General features: G+C 42.1%; 1 pseudogene; it reads right to left on the bottom strand.

Annotated features, from left to right (window-relative positions):
• Positions 1 to 14,017: 14,017 nt before the first annotated feature.
• LOC118972583 (T-complex protein 11-like X-linked protein 1) lies at positions 14,018 to 16,115 on the bottom strand (annotated as a pseudogene).
• Between the last annotated feature and the right edge of the window lie 2,500 nt (positions 16,116 to 18,615).

Below are 18,615 nucleotides of genomic sequence, written 5' to 3'. Positions count from 1 at the left end.
TTAGTGACTTTTAACACAAAAGTGAACAAAAATGACAATTTCAACATGGAAACCAAGACATTGTTAGTTTTTACATTTCTTAGTAAGCCTTTGAAGTGCAGTGTGGACTTTCAACACGTAAGCAATATGGACGAATTACTGATTGTCCATTCTCTTTTTCTTACAAAGTCTTTGAAATGCCATCTGTTACCATTTCAACAAAGAAACAGTACATGCAATTCACTTACTAGCGCTTTTAACAGGTTCGTCTAAGTCCAATGCTGTGTATTGTTACCAAACATAGATGAAAAATGTTAACTATTTGTCTTCATTGTTTTTACATTCTTTTCTCTCAGTCCCGTGTAAGCAAGAAGAGAGAATAACTCTAAATTACTGCTTACTGTGCCTTTTAAATGCATGTGTTGTCATTTCAACATCGAAACAATGTAAGTATTCCATCAATTACCTTTCCATTCTTGTTCTGTCTTACCAAGTCTGTTCTCATTTCAAGAAAAGAACAGTATGCACCAACTACTAATTATATTTCATTCTGTTTTTATATGAAGTCATTAAAGTTCAGTGTATTATTTCAACATGTAAGCAAGAAGAGCAAGCAATTTTACATTTTTTCCTCAATGTCCTAGAAACACAGCATTTTATCATTCTGACATGTAAACATAAACAGATCATTAGTCATTTTCACTCTTTTCATACTAAATCTTTGAAGTACAGGGCTACCATTTCAACAGGTAAATATAAACAATTTACATTATTTTTCCCTGTCTCTGACATGCAGTGTGTTATCCTTCCAACATGTAAGCAATATAAATAAACTATCAATTAGTTATTCTACATCCTGTTTCTTACTAACTGTTGGATATGTGGTGTGTATTTAACACCTGGAGTACATCACATTTCATAGTAGCCAGATTTCTAGCGCTCAGTGGCCACGTGTGGTTAGTGTGTACCATCAAGAGCAGTGCAAACCTAGTGGAAGATCACAGGAAGCAAACATATGAAATATCATATACCATGAAGGAATATTGATGCACATGGCATATTGAGACCAACAGCAAATAAAAACCTACTTACTGGGGAAGTAAGAGAAAACCTACCTGAGGATGTAACATATAAGCCATGAACTGACGGTTGAGCAGCTATATGTAAGGGAAAAAGTGAATAAAAATCTGGGCTATGGAGGCGTAATTTTCCTAAGTGCCCTAAGAAAGAGTGGAGAAGTGGACAAAACATAGGAGCAGCTGTTACACTGAGCTGTTTGAGATCAGGGACTTGATCTTTCTTATCACCTGAAACAGTACCTAAAGCGGTGAGTACATGTGAAGGAAAAATAATTGAGCCAGGGGTCTGAGACCTGCAGAGGCAGCTAGCAACATGGCGAAGACACCAGTAGGCAGTGGGGGTAGTTTGTTTCTTTTCCCTTGCATAGGGTTTCTCATAAGCAACCTAAGGCTATCATACATACAAGAGGTATTCAGGGCCCTCAAGGGTGAAATTATTGGCTTCAACAACTACCACAGCCAGGGAGGGTTTCAGTTCCTGGGACTTGTGTCAAGGGCCTATAAGATGATAAATGGACCCACCCATGTGCACTGGGAAGTGATGGTACATGACTGGGATACATCCCATCATGTAACCAACACTGTACTTAGTAAGCAGAAGAGGATGTAGAGGGCAATGGGCAACAGATCCACAGGAGCTTCCAAATTCCTCTCCTTCCTTCTTAGAGTTCCTCTTCCACAGAGGTCAAGGACACAGCCAATCTCGCTGAGCCCTGTTTCCCCGAACAGTAGAATTTTAGATGTGTCTCTACAAATCAGGCCTTCAAGCAAAACACTGAGCACTTTTGTGGCCACACATCAGTGCTGACACGACTCCTTGTACTACGGGAGTCACATAGAACGAGTAGTCAAAAGCATGTCGTCCCGCTGTACCGCTTGCATGATTGCCTTCAGCTGGGCGTGAGCTTCAGCCAACTGCTGTTGGTCCAAACTGTCAGGAGCATACCAGTCTCTGTAGCAATGGACAGGGATGGGATAAATAACATGCTTCAGCTCCATCAAGGATGTTAGGTGCTGCAGAACACTCGTGAGCATAGGCATTGTAATGGGGTTGAAGGCAAAGCTAAGTAAACGGAGGTATGAACAGTGGCTCAGAGCTGGCAGGAGAGCGGAGAGAATGGAATCAGTTAACAGGCAATTATTTATTTGCAGATGCTGCAGGGTACCCGAGGCCCTCTCCAGCAGAGTCTGGAAGGGCTCATGAGCCTCTGAGAATATCTGGTTGTGACTCAGATTCAACTGCCTTAGGTGGGTGGCCGGAAAATACTGGGACAGGATGGTGACATCTATGCTAGACAGGCCACAGGAAGACAGATTCAGTGTCATCAGCTGAGGTGGCAGCACTCTGCAGAGAGAAAAGAGAAGGTTATTTCAGAAGAATGAGTGTTGGACCAGGGCAGTGAGCCATAAATAATACACACCTAAGGTCTAGAATAAACTAATCTATACATATCTTATTCTGTTTGGTTTGGTTTAGTCCCACCCAAGCCCCTCCCCCGTGGTCACTTCTGTACCTATTTTACAACAGTCCTTGCCATGTGGGCTATGGAATCAGATTAAATATATTGGTGACCATTAGAAAGTAACTTTCCCACTCTAAGACACATGTTCTTAATCTTTAAAATGTGCACACAAGTTATTATCATTACAGAGTTGTGCAGGAGATTAAGTGAAAAAAATTGTATGCACTTAGTATATACAACATCATCAATGGCCACTCCTGGTCACTTATATGGAAAGGACAGTTCTGAGAAAGCAGCCAACTGAAGGCTCCCTTTGACTGGTTCCCAGATGACAGCTTCTCCATTAAGTGTCTAAGCCTTGGGGAAAACAGAAGCAAGAGGATCTGGCAGTGTTAACTACTGTGGCCAGTCCAGGGGGATGTGCAGCAGTGTTACAGCATAAGACTTTTCTCCATCTGAACGCTTCCTCTTGCTCTCTAGAGAGCTGTAGACACCACTAGGACAGAGGCTTTTACCAGTATACTTAGACTCATCACAGAGTCTACCCACGGTTGGCTGAATGAATGAATGCACGAATGAGCACAGCTTCCTTTTCTAATCTTGTCTTTCTCCTCACCATGAAGTACCTCTCTCTAGCCTGACCAAATGCTAGTTCCCAGCACTTCCCATGCTGAGGCAGAAGGAGAAATACTTTACAAGGAGCTTAGGAATATCTACGCATGCTCTCTTCTCTTCTCTTACTCATGGGGTATGCAGGGAACCCAGGTTCCTCCGACCTTCTCACCTGAGAATTCTGTGGAATCGATCTCTGACATACAGGGAAGACAAGTCGAGCTCTTGGAGGCTGTCCAGATTCCTAATACAGTGGAGAAAAGTTTGGAACTGTCTCCCCGCAAAACATGTAAAGTGGATATCAGACAGACGAAGGCTGTACAGGTGGGCAGTCTGAGGCAGAAGCGTGTTGAGTTCCCTCAAATGATCCAGATCCGCCTGCAGGTGATCAATGCATCGTGGATCCAGAAACTGCAGCATACTTCTGTGGGAAGACATGTCAACAATATCCAAATCTCTGCAGCAGAGGTGCAAAGACCCAAAGCTCTGCCTGAGTTTACTCTGAAGAAAGGAAACAAATTGCTGCATTCTCATGGTTCCATCGAGGGAGAGGTCCACCAGTAATGCCACAGTTTCCGAGGCTAAGTGAGGCCCTGACTCTGAATTATCAAATCCATGGCACCTGACACTATGCTGGGCTTCTTCTGTTCTTAGAGCACAGTTCTGAGAGTATGCACAAGACAAAAAGCAGGGACGGAATGTGGTTCTGATCTCAGGACATATTATCCTACAGTCCAGGCTCTGCCTTAAATCTAAGAGCCTCAGTTTTGGGCGCCTGTAAGGAGAGGAAACAAAACACATGAGCGGTAGCTGACTGTAATGTAATCTCCCTGGATCAGTGTTGAGAAAAAGGACCAATACCCTTTATCCCCGGTTTTTCACAGCATATGTCATTCACCAAGAATTCCTTTCCTAGAAATTCAGTACCTTTCGTTCTTTTCCCCCTACTTTTTTCACCTCTGTTCTGTTCCCATATCAATGCCCATGTTCTTCTTCTGTGAAATTACACTCAGGAGGTAAGTCCATCCTCAGTCACCTTTATTCTGTAATCAAGTCTGTGAGACGTTAGAGTCGTTAAAATGACCCCAAGTGTTGGACCAGTAGCCCCACAGAGATCTTCAGCATTCACTACTGGCTACTTCGGGAAGACTGTTAGGTATTCCCAACCCCTCCAGCACACTCTCCTGCTGACTCACTCTATTGCTACTGGATATAGTCTTACCAGGAAGAAGAGTTCTGGGCAGAGAGGAGCTGCAGACCATCAATCATGGCTTCCAAGATGTCATAGTCTGACCCTTGTGCACTCAGTGGCCCGATATGGAGACAGCGAAAGGGCCAAACCCTCACCATTGCCTTTAGTATCTCCTTATGCCTGCCCAAGAAGGCAGGAATGAACAGTGGAACAAAGAGATCTCTTGGGAGCTCATCCAGGGCATGGATAGCAGCCTGCTCATTACTCAGCAGACTCTTTGCAGCAAGCTCTAGCAGAGTGCCTGTGGCCTTCTTGTCCATCTTGAACCTGCTTCAGGGTAAAGAATATTTAGAAATCCTAAGAGGACATCCACAGCCTCCAATGTCAGTTACAGAAAAAATATTTATTGAATAAATATATGGTGACCTCTAGTGACCCCTACTACAGGGATAGAATAAAAATAGGCTTGTGTGTTTAAGTATGTGTGTGTGTGTGATGTTATTTTTGTGTCAGTATAGCAAAGTCCAGATCCTTATTTATTTTGTTTTGATAAGGGAGGGAGAAGCTGTGATTGCTCTGATTTGTGGTTCTCTTATGTCTTGGAAGATCCTTCATTTTCCCCATTACCCAAGCGTCTGGGATGCTTCTCCTTTGCTCCTTGACTTTATTATATCCTAGAAGTTATGTCTTTCAACGACTTCACCTTTATACCCTCCCTACCCCTTTAAATGCTCATATTCCGGATTCCTTTCCCTGTAGGTCCAAATCTCACCTTCCAGGACACCGTTTTAGTATTTTCAGACTTATTCTGCTGCAGTTTTAGATGAAGTTTAAGCCCCTCACTGTTTTCGTCTTGCGGTTTTTCTAGGTCTGTGTTGCACACCAGAAAGCCTAGTGATGGGAGTGTGACAGCCTGTGTGCTGGAATTTCACGATTTTTGTTACTCACAATTACATTGAACTGTGAACATTTTCTATGTTAAAGTAATGATCAGATTGTGGCTTTTGTGTAGATTTGCATTTTCCTTCTGATTGGTTGGTATTCTTTTGGGAGCAAATATAATGGGAGGAAGACAGCTCCGTGGTCAACATCATATTCTGCTAACTTACCTGTGATTTCTAGGGGCATTTTAAGTATTTGACAAACACATCCTAAATAAATCAAAAGGAAACTGAGAAACTGGGACAGAGGACTTGCAGCATACACCATGGACAAATGGGTAATGTCCGAAATATATAGAGAACTTTTAAATATTGAAGGACAAAGGCCTAAAAGTTCTGTCAAAAATGAGAAAATGATATGAACAGATGATTCACAAAATACATATCATGGTCCTCAAAGACATGATGATTAAAACTTGCAATCGCACAAATGAATATTAAAACACAACAGTGACCCTTCGGATAGAAGATATTTTTGACTCTGAATTGTGGTAATGATTCCCATACCCAACAATTAAATGAACAATTTGAATCAATCAGGGTGGGGGCAGATCCCAAACTCAAATACAAAGAGCGACAAATGAATCTAACCATATTGTAAATGACTATCTTTACCACACTGAGAGGTGAGGAAGAAAACAGCTAAGCTAAGGAACTAAAAGGGGCTCCCAATGACTGGAGCTGGAGCAATTCAAGGAACAAAATTAACCATGATCTAATTTGACTATGACTGATAATGTATCATGGTTGTCTGTGAGTCCAGAATGATAAAAGTAATTTAAATAAGTTATCTGAATCAGTAATTTGAGATAAACTTTGAAAAAAAACTCGAAATGTATAAATAAATGGGGGAGAAAGGATGGCTCTTCAGAATTCCAGTAAGTAAATGTGAAAGGAATGAGGACAATAGGAAGTCAGCATTAGGTCATAACTGTTGTAGGCGAGATCCTCAGATGGATTCTAAAAGCAGTGAGTAAACGTCTGAGAAGAAACAGGTATTTTCATAGCCTCAAAGTGTTTCCTACGCAAGTTGATAAAGTATTTGTCATTAACAATGGGAAAACAGCAGCATTAACTGGAGCAACATAATTGCCACCACCTCAATCAAGTGATCAAGATGAACACCAGCAGTAGCAAGTACGACATACAGACACCGTGTGCCCTGACATGATGCGCGTACAAAGGGAGCAACACTACTTTTGCAGTTTCATGGTGTAAGCCCTAAAATTATTAAGGCCCAATGATACACACGCCTTGACATCTGGGGAAAACCCAGAGGACCTCGAATGGCCTAACCACAAGTTCCTTCCATATTGTTTTCCCACAAAGAAGGTTCCCTGGCCAAAGAACCTTCTTATCATGGGAACTAGGCACAGTGCCTGCTTACCCCTGAGTAGTCAGTTTCCATTCCCAACAAGCCCACACAATCATTCAAACAAGCCAATCGCATCCTCCCACGGGAACCAAGGATAACTTCATCCTCTTGTTACTAAGCAGACTGCCTGCCACAGGTCCTTGGTCTTCACTCTCTTCCAGACCATGACACCTGCGAGGCACTACCTGGCATGTAGCGTCCTCCTCACCCAGGGGCTGAGTAAATGTTATTAATAAACTGCTATGGATGTCACCTTCTCAGTGTCGGGTATAATGTGTTTGGCCACCCTGACAACACTAGGATGGAAAGTCCCCCATCACCAATGGAGGTAAGCAGTAATTCTTGCCCAAATGAGTAACTTAAATCTATTCTTAAGAAAATATCAGGCACACCCAAATTGGAAGACCTTCTATAAAATACCTGACCAGTATAGGATCTTCAAAAGCCTCAGGGATGTGAAAGACCCAGAAAGATTGAGGAATCGTCAGCCTGCAGGAGACTAAGTGGAAATGATGGCCAAATGCCCTGGCGGTATCCTGAATGGGATCCTGGAATAGGAAAAAGACATTAGTGGGACAACTGGTGAAATTAAAATAAAGTATGCCTTTTGTTAATAGTATTACATCAATGTTAATTTCCTGGTTTTGATCATCCTTCCTTAGTGTTGGAAACTGTTAACATTAGGGAAATCTGGGTAAAGACACTCTCTGCCATTTTCTGCGACCATAACATGCATCTAAAATTATTCAAAATAAGGAATTAAAAAATACAATGTCAGTGGTTAAAGACATGGTTAGTCTATAAATCACATGGTTTAATAATAATTGGCCAGCTGAAACACAGCAAGGAAGACAGTAGGATAAACGCTCACAGCACCTCACCCATTAAAAAATGAATTCAAACTGCTTTGTGAGCCCATTTTAAGGAATGAAGCTGCATTCATGCCTAGAATGTACCTGAATACTTACTTATTTGACCTCCACAGGAGAAAAGCATTTTAAATATAAAAGAAATGAAATACAATAGAAAGAGAAGTATAGATAGACGATAGATAGATAGATAGATAGATAGGTAGATAGATAGATAGATAGATGTATATAGATATACAATTCAATATTTACAATTTAAGGTCTGGGACAGCAACAGTAATCTGAACAAAACTAAGATGCAAAGGAGAAATATACTTTGTTTTAAGAAGATAAAGGCTGTTAGATTCTGAGGAGTGTTAATTTATTAGCGATACAATAGAAGTGAACCACATGTAAGAATAGGGGGATGCAGAGAGAGCGGAAAGTGGTTCCAATCTGACTGGATTTCCTTTCTTTATTAATCTCCAAACCTCAACTGTGGGTAATGTAGGCTGATAGAGGTGTGATTTATCAAGAGAAGAATGGTGTAACATACCTACTTGCTAGGAGAGTTGGAGAAAACCTGGGAACCATCCAAGACCTCAGCAGTGAGAGCCGCTTGCTCCCTCTCAGGAGGCTGCCACAAAAGAACACTGGTCTCGGCAGTGGTGCAGTCTCAACGGTTTCTTCTCAAGGTTAAACAGGTCGGAAGAGAACTTCTATTGGCGGATCTTAGGTCAGGTGACCCCCTCCTAGTCAAACAACTCTGCACTGGGAGGCGGGGCCAGACTCTTCATCCACCTCCAGGGACTCCGTTCCACTGAGCGGGCAGGGGTGAAAGGTTGCGTGTCCGTGCGGCCCCGCCATCTTGGATCCCCATGGGTAGAAAGTGAAGAACGGAGCATCCACCTCAGGATGAGTTCTTTGAAGATAAGAGACAATTAAAAAAAAAAAAGAAAGGAAGGAAGTAGACGACGCTGTCGCTGCATGTGGCCTGGGCACCGCCTGCCCACGGTATCTACCAGGCCAGGTCTCAAACGCAGACATCCAATGTCCAAATGTATCGGTTATGCAACAAGGGGCATTAGTTTGAAAATGAGCGACCAGTTGATGGTAAAATCCGTAAGATTAGCTCTGTGGTGATAGGGTTTTATTTACCACGTGGAAGATAGGTGATCTCAGCCAGGTACACTGACTCCTCATAGACTCCATTACCCATTTCAAAATGCCACTGGCAGTTGAGGTGACCTCATCAGGCTGTTGGGGTTTCAAGCCCCGTCAATACTACTTACTATATGTGGTATAAGGGCAGTATAAATCTTTGACTCTTGACAATCAGTGATGGACAGCTGAAGTGCTTAAGACGTCCAGAAAAGGTCCTAAACAAACCCGAGCAGAGATCATTCGAAACCCTGCACTCCCTTCCTCCAAGGACAGGACATGAGCCCAGCCTAACGTCTAGTACTGCCCCAGAGACTCCTCAACAGGAAACAGCCAAGGAGCCAGATTGGAGTCCCACTTGTCCTGAGGGGAAATGGGCAGGTTGGGATGATAAAGCACTTAACAGCTTTCTTTAGGCAGAGTATTCCTTGGGGCAGATCACAACAGCAGAGAGTTTTCTAAAGCAGAATCTTAAGGTAAGGTTTTCTTCCCCCACCCCTTTATATATCCTAACAGAATTTTGGAAACAGCCCTCTCACATATTTCATTGGCAAAGGATTTGGTCCCTGGTATATTGTACATTTTGTATGTGCTTTGAGTATCCTTTTTCTAAATCTTGGCACCACAGTCTTACTTCACTCAGTTTATGGGAAACGTCAGCATGTTACTTAACTGGAAAGCTAGTCCTAGCTGAAAAACAAATTCAAATGTGATCAGAAGTACCTTTCATTATTGAAAGTCTGATTTCATTTTTCAATTTCAGTAATTGCACAAATGAGTCTCTGTTCTATCTTCCTTCTGAATCCTAACATTCGTAGGTGGATGGTAAGAATGTTAGATAGAAGTAACCCCTTCTGCTGCCTCAAGACTATGCCTCAGGAATCTGTGCCATGTCAATGAAAGATGCACTAGGTGTTTCTTCCCCTGGAGGAATGCAGCATAGATTCAGGATGGGGATGCACATTTTTCTTTTGTAAAAAAAAAAAAAATAAAGATATTTTAACTTTGTGTTTGGAGGTAATTGTACATTCACATGCAGTTGTAAGAAATAACACATAGAGGCCCTATGGACGCTTTGTCCCCTTCCCCCAATGATGACATATTACGAAATGGTATTAGAGCCAGGATTTTGACCCTGAGAGTACCCACTGATCTTATTTAGATTTTGCTTTATTCCAGTGCATGTGTCTATGTGTGTGTGTGTGTGTGTGTGTACTTAGTTTTGTGTAGTTTTATCACATGTGGGTCCATGTATCCATCACAATAGACAAGATGCCAAAGAATTCCATCAGCACATTGATCTCTCTAGTTTTGCCATTTTGTTTTTCTATTTCTTCATTTATAGTGTTCTATTCCATGACCACATGTACCTCCCTTCTAGAATGCTTCCCCATACCTAACCTATGGAAACTCCTACACCATCTCCATTTATAAAATTTTGCCATTTCAAAACTACGTAAAAGGAATCCTATATTAGTAAGTTTGGGGTTTGGCTCTTTCTCACGAAACACAATTCTCTGAATATCCACCAGAGTTTTTGGATTTGTCAAGAATGTGTAACTTTTTATTGTTAGTAGAATTCCGTGATGTGGATATACCACCCTTTCTTCAACCATTCACCCATTCGGGGACACTTGGGGTTTTCTGTTTGGTGAGTAATTCAAATTAAAGGTGCTGTAAAAACCTGTACAAGTTTCTGTGTGAAATTAAGCCTTTAATTTAAATCCCACAGTGAGAGTTCTGGCATACATGTTAATTAAGTTCATGTTTAACTTTCAGAGAAATTGCCGAACCATTTTAGCAAGTGCCTGAACCATTTTACATTCCAGCCATTAATGCATGAGTGATCCAGTTTCCCCACACGTTCTTGCCAATATTTGATGTTATCCCCTTTAAAAATTTTTCATAGGTATTCTAATAGGTGTATAGTGATATCTCCCTTTCTGATGCCTAATGATGTGGATGATATTTTGATATTCTCATTTGCCCTCTGTGTGTCCTCTTTGCCAAAACTTTTGCTCATGTCTTTCACCCATTTTCTACGTGCTTTCTTTCACTGTTGATAGTTGATATGAGAGTTTATTTTATTTTCTAGGTGCTAGTGTTTTGAAGGCTATGTGGTTTCTGAATTTTTCTGCATTCTGTAGCTAACATTTTAATCAATTCCACAGCTTTTCAAAGAGAAAAGTTTTTAATTTAGATGAGGTCCCATTTATTATTTTTTTAATGGATTGTGCTTTTGATGCCACGTCAAATAAGTCCACTTAGCTCTGGATCCAAATGTTTTCTCCTGTGATATTTTCTTAAAGTATTATAGTTTTGCATTTAAATCTGTGACTCATGTTGAGTTAGTTGTTCATGTAAGGTGCAGTTTGGTCAAGGATCATTCCGTTTTTTCTTTTTTGCCTGTGGATGTCACATTATGACACCAGCATGCTTGTGGAAAAGTCGAACTTTCTTCATTAAATCACTTCTGCACCTTTTTCAAAAATCACTTGAACATAGTGTGGTTCTATTTCTGGGGTCTATATTCTGTTCCATTCATACATCTGTCCATACTTCTGCTGAGGTCACATTATCTTGATTGCCGTGGCTGTATAGTAAGAATAACATTACATGAAGTGATTCCTTCTACTTTATTCTTCTTTATAAAGCATGTTTTAGCTATTCTGGGGTTTCTGTCGTCCCATGTACATTTTAGAATAAGCTTCTCTACATGTCCAAAAAGCCTGGTTAGGTTTTGGTAGGAAGAGAGAGGGAGATTTGACACAGAGGAAGGGGGCAATGTGCCGACTGAAGCAAGATTCTATGCTACCATGTTGGATGATGGGGGAATGGGTCACAAGGTAGGGAAGACGAGAGTGCAGCTCTACAAGTAGAAAAGACAAGTCCGCAAATTCTCCTCTAGAGCTACCAGAGGGAGGGTGGCCCTGCTGATACCTTAGTCTTGACCCAGTGAAGCTGATTTTAGACTTGAGCTCTGGGGCTATGAGAGAGTGATGCATGTCTTAAGCCACCAAGTTCATGGGAATTTGTCACAGCAGCCAGAAGAAAATAATACAGGAACATTTAGACATCATCTGGGCCAGTGGTTTTCAAACCATCTTCAAAACTACTTCTTCCAGCTGCTCTTCAACTCAAGCTGCCTACTTTTTATCTCTTTCATGGCCACCTGGGAATATTTCATTGTTTTGTAGAATGGCTGTATGAGATTAAACAATAAGATCAATGATTCAATCCAATAGGCAATTTTATAGATGAAGAAAAAGCCCAGAAAACCGAAAGATTTTACCTTACTCTCTCAGCCAGAGAAGACAGCAAGGTCTGACTCCCAACTGCAACTTCTTGAGACACATAGCGTTAGAAATGGAAGGAAAGACTGGAGAGAAACTGTGAGGGAATAAATGAAATCATTTATGTAGAGAGCTTAAAACAGTGCCAGGCACATATGTGCTCATAAACGTTATCTATTATCATAATATGCACTTGCACTTGTGTAGACCATCTCTGGAAGGATACACGAAAATACGGTAACAGTGGTTTCCTGTGGATAGGGAAAATGAGAAACGGGGTGGGAGAACAATTGACTTTTCTCTGCAGGTCTTTTTTAAACACGTGCACGTACCACATACATATGTTTCTCCCTCCGTGATGAGCAGGATCCAGTGGACTGTGTTTGTTTTTGATTCGGGTTCCTACCTTCTCCATGTACGTACACAGAACCAACTGAGAATCCCTAAGAAATCAGTCGTGCCATATTTTAATTATAAAACAACAAGCAAAATTGCATTCTGGTCCAATGTCTGTAGCCACCAACTATTCAGTCACCTCCACAGGGATCCCTTAAGAGCACATCTTTCTATTAAGAATCAGGCTTCCAAAGCTAAGATTTCTGTCTTAAACTTTACTCGTGACAAATCAGATTCAGAAAATCCAACTAGAAACAGTTCACTGCCTGTTTATTAAGTACACCATAGTAAGCAGCTTGGGTTTCTTTCCTGAGACTTAAGTCACAAAATTAGAACCCCCAAATGGTGTCTTTCCAAGCTTCTCCACATCCAGCCAAAGTAAAAGGTTCACTCTGTTCACCTGGCTGTGTCACCCATCTGGGATCCACCCTCCAGAGAAATCACCCTGGGGTTCACAGAACTGAAATCCCACCTGTTATTTCTTTGGGGGCAGGGGAGGGGTTGGGGCTAGTAGGATACACAGCTCTATCCACCCTGAAATGGTAAGGACATTTTCCCACCCAGTTACAATATCCCACAAGTGAGTTTCTATTTTCTCTGTTGCAGTCCAACCAAGTCCAAATCTAAACTGACTTTTCCCCGTATCTTCATAGATTGCTTTTGGTCTGCTTCAACTGGCCTGAGAATGAGAGGATGAATCTCTACAACCTAAGAAAACAAGCCCAGGTACCTGCAAAGCTAGACTGCCAGTCATCTGTGATGCCAACCGAGCTGACGATTGTAACCTGGCAGTTAACACTGTCCCAGACTGCAAGTGGGAAGAGGTGTGGTGGCTGCTCCCAGCGCTGAATACCCACATCACTTCCGTCAAAGAGAATGGTGTGTTCTAAGCCTGGAGGTTTGGAAACAGGAGATTCCTTCAGCTACAGAATGGGACCGGGGATGGACATGACACAGATAAGTCACTGACCTAACTGCTTGGCTCAGCTGTCACTATCAGAGACTCCAACTCTGACTCTGAGGATCCCATGGGAGACAAAGGCTGGGACCTCTCCCCAACTGAGTACTTGCGAGCAGATAGTGTCAGCTTTAGTCCAGACCCCAGTTTTCATACTGCTTCATGTCACACAGAGAGGTGGGGGCTCTTACTACTGCTGCATCCTTGAAAACTGTAAGGAAGTCTGATACTAGAAATGGTGTTCTATGCCGTCTCTTCATCTGTAGCCCAGTGAATTTCTGACTTCCAGAAGCCCTTCTACTAACACTCTGGACAATTTCACAGAATTCCCATGGTGCTCAAGACACCGACTTCTCACTAGAGAAAATAATGCTAGCAGCTGATGATACCCTGGTGCCTGCTCAAGCGAGCATATTGAAGAAAGATCAGTCACTGAAAGGCAAACTGAGGGCCAACTGGCTTCCTGTCAGCTAGTTAGGGGATAAGGGCACACGACCTGGGTCCAGTTGCAACACAAAAGAAACAAAGGTTTTCCTGCAGCCCAGAAGTTTACTGATGAAGGGGTTTGGGCTACTCAGCGTTTGCGTGCCTGTACACTGCGGTCCTGCGTCCTGGATGTAGTGAGGAAGACTGCTCTGCCATCCACAGGTGATGGCATCCCAGCAACATGCTGAGCCCTCTCTTCTGGATCCCTGTTGCCACGGCCAGGGGCCAGCACTATCAGATAGACTCCACTTGTGTTCCCTGTGCCTGAGCTGATGGGATGATATTTTTTAAATATTTCAGCATAGCAGGGGCTAAACACCTACTGGTTGGGATGCATCAGGTTGGGAAACTTACAGCCCAGTTTTGCCAGCTCCCCCTCAGTGACAGTAAAGCCTCCAGGGAAGTCTACCTGAGATTTCTGCGTGTCACGAACCAATCGGCATTGGAGAAGTACACGGGTCCGCTGACCTGTGAACTAGTGAAAACTATGGAAAGGAGAAGATCAAAGAGGTTTGAGAAGAAATGCACAATGCCTTTGTGCTCTCTGCTCCCCAAAGTTTACGTAACCTGAGGAATTTCACTGACCTATGCACCCATTTTGGGTAAATCAATTAAATGAGATCTGTTTGGTTTATTCTGGGGGAGGGAACGCGACCAAACTCCCCAACAGAGTGCATGATCAAAATATGTTAAGCTCGTAAATTTCTGTCCGTTAATGAGGCTACGTGGCTGTAAGTGAGCTCCTGGCATGCATCTGACCTACTAGGAGGCTCCCAGATGTTGCATGTGAGATTCTAAGGTCCACACGTTCAGGCCAATTCACCAAATTCAGCTCCACACACCCAAAGCAGACTATGTAAAGTTATGAAAGTTAGAAGCTAGCTGGTCAAGTTCAGTGCTTCCATTCAAGCATTTAATATGCTCTGCAGCCTAAGTCAGCATCAGTTCCTGGGATGAATGTAGAAGCCAGCTTGGTAGCTAAGAGCATGAGATACAAAAAGGGTGTCCTACCAAAGGCCTTGGGCTGCAAACAGACAATGACCAAGGAAGAATTAGTAGGGTTGGTGGGACAGTATCTCACACACCTCAAAGTCATATATGCTAGCCGCAGATACACCTCAGAATTATGCATTCACTTCAAACTACAAGAGGTTAACTGCACCCTGCATATTATAGATGAGGAAACTAAGGCCAAAACAATTTCCCAGTGATCACGCTTTTCCATTTCTATGTTGTTTGGGAGCTGACTTCCAGGGCTGTGTCTTCCAGCTCATCCTCCCCATTCTTGCCAACCCTTGCCACCACAACCTGGGGGGGGGGGACTATTATCGATGATGCTACGAATGCAGTTATCCTTCTTAGCGATGTTCTGGAGTTGGCCTATAAGTGATGCTGCGTTTTCACTGCTCAGGGCAGTGAAGCCCCTGTCTCTGAGGCCTTGATGGATTTCCTGAGACACTTGTTCACTCACACTCAGCATCGCCTGTTCAGACCTAGTGATGAAGGACAGAAAACAGAGTGGCCCTGGCATCACAGCAAAGCACAGAGAGCACCAATCCTGAAGCCAGGCCCACTCAAAGGAGAATTCTGGCACCCACCACTAGTAGACAGTAGGACACCACGTGCAAGTGAAATACCTCCACCGTTACCCTCAAGATGCCAACCAATTCAGACACATCCTGTTACATTCCACTTCAAAGAAAAGATAAATTGGACAAGGTCTATCCTTGCACCCACTCACTATTCTTTAGTCCCATACACTTTAGTTAAACACTGTTTTAAGACTTTCTTGGAACTATTCCGTGGTTGCTTTTCCTGTTTCGCCAATTAAATGGTAACTGTGCTAAGAGTCCTGCAATGTGATTCCTCTTTCCACTTTGGCTTTAGTTCTCTGTAAGCCATGAATGATCAATGAATATTATTGACCAATTGATCAGCTTCTGGACATACACAAATCAAGCGTCACCTTTTCAAGTACAGAGTGACTCATTTTTAGCAAACTGGCTCCCATTCTCTCCTCTTCAGAAAGGAGGTCTTCCCACACACACCCCGTCCCAAGCCTCAATATGACTTACCAAAGGACACCAACAATCTTTGCAGGTGGTTCCCAAGTTCCCTTGTGTGGCTTGTGATGAAGAATGAGCAATACCACAGTTACCTGAAAATTCCTCTTATGTCCCCAAGAGCACATAGTGTTTTCAAGTCTAAGCTTAATCTATGAACTTTACCTGCAGTTAAATTCTTCTGTCAGGGCTTTGGTTATGCACTTGAGTTTATCCACAAATTCAAATGAGCTGAATAAGACATTACATTCATAAAGCAGATGTATCATTACAACAGAAGTTGATTTCTCTTTTTTTAAAAATGACATTTCTACTTGTTTTTTTTTCATAAGAAAAGGTATCTAGAATAACACCAATCTGTTTACTCAAAAAAACCTGCATAGTTTAAAAAAAATCTACACAGTGATACCTAACATTCTATTAGTACAATACTCATGTAAGTTAAACTCTGTTTTAAAAAAATAATCTGTGTTTTATAGAGCAGTTATAGGTTTGCAGCAACATTGGGCAGAAGGTACAGAAATCTCCCATATGCCCTCAGCCCCCATACATGCATAGCCTGCCCCATTATCAATATCCCCCCTATCCACAGAGTGCTGCATTTCTTACAATTGATGATCCTACATGGATAAGTTATTGTCACCCAGAGTTCATAGTTTACGTTAGCGTTCACTCTTGACTGTTGTGCCTTCTGTGGCATTGGACAAACGTGTATAGACATGTATCCACCATTATAGTATCACATAGAGGAGTTTCACTGCCCTAAAAGTCATCTGTGCTCTGCCTACTGATCCCTTGCTTCCACCTAATCTCTGGAAGCCATTGATCTCTTTTCCAGAAGGTCGTATGGTTGGAATTATCCAGTAAGTAGTCTTTTCAGATTGGCTTCTTTCAGTTAAGATTCCTCCATTTCTTATCATGGCTTGATAGCTCATTACTTTTTAGGTCTGAGTAATATTCCATTGTCTAAATATACTACAGTGTATGTACCTAGTCATCTACTGAAGGACATCATGGTTGCTCCCAGGGTTTGGCAATTCTGAATAAAACTGCTATAAACATCTGTGTGCAAGTGTTCACATGGACAGTAGTTTTCAGTTCCCTTGGGTCAATACAAAGACATATGAGTGCTGCATCATATGGTACGAGTATGTTGAACTTAGGGAGAAACTGCCAAACCGTCCTCCAAAGTGTCTCAGCTATTTTGCATTCCCACCAGCAATGAATGAGCGTTCCTGTTGCTCCACAACCTCATCAGTGTTTGGTGGAGTTGCTCTTCTGGATTTTGGCCATCCTCATAGTTGTGTGGTGGTCCCTCCTTACTTTAGTTTGCTATTCCCTCATTACACAGGAAGGGGAATATCTTCTCATATGCTAATTTTCTGGCAGTAAATTTTCTTTGGCAAGGTGTCTGTTAAGGTCTCTGGCCCAATTTTTAATCAGGTTGTTTGGTTTTTTTTTTCCCCCTGCAAATGTATAGTTTTATTATCTTTTTCTTAAGATCTTATTAGATGTTGATTATAAGCAACGAATAACTACAACAAAATGCCTAAGCAGCATTGCATAAAGATATAAAGAAGTAAGTCAGGATCACAAGATTATCATGTGTTTGACAGTTGTTAACATTTAGTGTGTGTGTGTCCATGTCCTTCATATTCTTTTTATTTCGGTATCATTAATCTACAGTTACAGAAAGAACATTATGTTTACTAGGTTACCCCCTTCACCAAGTCCCCCCCCCACATACCCCTTCACAGCCACTGTCCATCTGCATAGTAAGATGCTGTAAAATCACTACTTCTCTTCTCTATGTTGTGCAGCCCTCCCCGTGTCCCCCATGCACTATACATGCTAATCGTAATGCCCTCTTTCTTTTTCCCTATCCTTATCCCTCCCTTCCCACCCATCCTCCCCAGTCTCTTTCCCTTTGGTAACTGTTAGTCCATTCCTGGATTCTGTGATTGTGCTGCTGTTTTGTTCCTTCAGTTTTCCTATGTTCTTATATTCCACATATGAGTGAAATCATTTGGTACTTGTCCTTCTCCGCTTGGCTTATTTCACTGAGCATAATACCCTCTAGCTCCATCCATGTTGTTGCAAATGGTAGGATCTGTTTTTTTCTTATGGCTGCGTAATATTCCATTGTGTATATGAACCACATCTTCTTTATCCATTCATCTACTGATGGACATTTAGGTTGCTTCCATATCTTGGCTATTGTAAGCAGTGCAGCGATAAACATAGGGGTGCATCTGTCTTTTTAAAACTGGAGTGCTGCATTCTTAGGGAAAATTCCTAGAAGTGGAATTCCTGGGGCACATGGTTTTTCTATTTTGAGCATTTTGAGGAACCTCCATACTGCTTTCCACAATGGTTGAACTAGCTTACATTCCCATCAGCAGTGCAGGAGGGTTCCCCTTTCTCCACAACCTCACCAACATTTGTTGTTGTTTGTCTTTTCGATGATGGTGAATCTTACTGGTGTGAGGTGATATCTCATTGTGGTTTTAATTTGCATTTCTCTCATTATTAGCGATGTGGAGCATCTTTCATGTGGCTGCTGCCCATCTGGATTTCTTCTTTAGAGAACTGTCTATTCAGCTCCTCTTCCCATTTTTTAATTGGATTATTTGCTTTTTGTTTGTTGAGGCATGTGAGCTCTTTATATATTTTGGATGTCAATCCTTTATCGGATCTGTCATTTATGAATATGTTCTCCCATACTGTAGGGTACCTTTTTGTTCTATTGATGGTGTCCTTTGCTGTACA

The sequence above is a fragment of the Manis javanica genome, chromosome X, assembly GCF_040802235.1.
Source record: "Manis javanica isolate MJ-LG chromosome X, MJ_LKY, whole genome shotgun sequence".
NCBI lineage: Eukaryota > Metazoa > Chordata > Mammalia > Pholidota > Manidae > Manis > Manis javanica.
This window is presented reverse-complemented; position numbering and strand designations above follow the sequence as displayed.